The sequence below is a fragment of the Magallana gigas genome, chromosome 2, assembly GCF_963853765.1.
Source record: "Magallana gigas chromosome 2, xbMagGiga1.1, whole genome shotgun sequence".
Taxonomy (NCBI): domain Eukaryota; kingdom Metazoa; phylum Mollusca; class Bivalvia; order Ostreida; family Ostreidae; genus Magallana; species Magallana gigas.
In genome coordinates, this window is record NC_088854.1 from 55,951,925 (window position 1) to 55,953,028 (window position 1,104).

The 1,104-nt window shown below is 28.4% G+C and overlaps 1 long non-coding RNA gene across 1 annotated transcript in view; it reads left to right on the forward strand.

Annotated features, from left to right (window-relative positions):
* Positions 1 to 202, forward strand: part of LOC136272518 (uncharacterized) — a 2,254-nt gene extending 2,052 nt beyond the window's left edge. Inside the window, exon 3 of the long non-coding RNA XR_010710525.1 lies at positions 1 to 202. This exon is cut by the window's left edge and continues 25 nt beyond it. This is a non-coding gene — a long non-coding RNA (uncharacterized lncRNA).
* Positions 203 to 1,104: the final 902 nt, after the last annotated feature.

The window sequence follows — 1,104 nt, forward strand, 5'->3', positions numbered from 1 at the left end:
TCGTCTTCCACCATGATGGATAATTTCTGCTTTTTCAAAAAAAAGTTTCCAAATAAGTGTCTAATCTGTTGAGGAGAGAGCCATTCGATGTCGCAACATAAAGGATCTAAAGTTGTGTAGCAAAATCGAATTTGTCGGAGCGGATCAAAGACATATCAGATTGAGCTGCATTAAGGTATCCGATCCATATTATCAATATTGAGTAGTATTTTTTTTTTATGAATAATTGATTAAAACAACATATTAAATATCTGACAATAATTTGAAATTTTTTTCATGATTTTTAACTTAAAAATGTGTAATATTTCTTATAAATTTTATATACCGTACATGTAGTATCCTTTTCTATAGTAAAAAAGTGTGCCGTATTATAGCAATTTCAAACTGCTTATTAGATATCTGTCCAGTTTTGAATACATTGATTTAAAACCATATATTTACATGTACATGTTTTTGAGGCGATCGTCAGAGGTACCCTACTTAGATCTACAAGAAGTATATGCATAGCTTCACTATTAATACTGTTTTCTTGATGAGTTTTCTTGATGTTTCACGTAAAAATTGTTTTAATTAAACATACATCCTACTTATGAATTTACTATTGTAAACATTTTTAATGTTCTGCTTTCATTAACATTTTCAAAGAAAACTTGATCGAAAGCAATGCAACTAGTCTGTAGGTATTCGAGGATGCATTTTTTTTTGTCATCTCTTTTATACAAAGGAACTACAAGTCCCTAATTGTTTTAAAGGAATTTTTTAATTTTAACACACTTCAAATTGTATATATTTTGTGTGACTTCATTAATTTGGGCAAATTTGGATTAAAGTTATTCCTCTTTCGTTCTTTAAAAACACGTAGAGGTACAAACTATTCCTTTGGCTGTGAAGAAGACCATTGTTATGTACATGTAATACACAAATAATTAAACATGTATACTGTACTAGTATTATCATCTACTGAATATAAACTGTCCTATTTCGTATGAAATCCGCTAATGACAAATCTAATTTGCCTGCACATGTATGTCATTGATATTGTAAATGAATTTACTGTGAAAAATACAAATTTACAATATGGCAACTTAAACATTTTGTATTTAA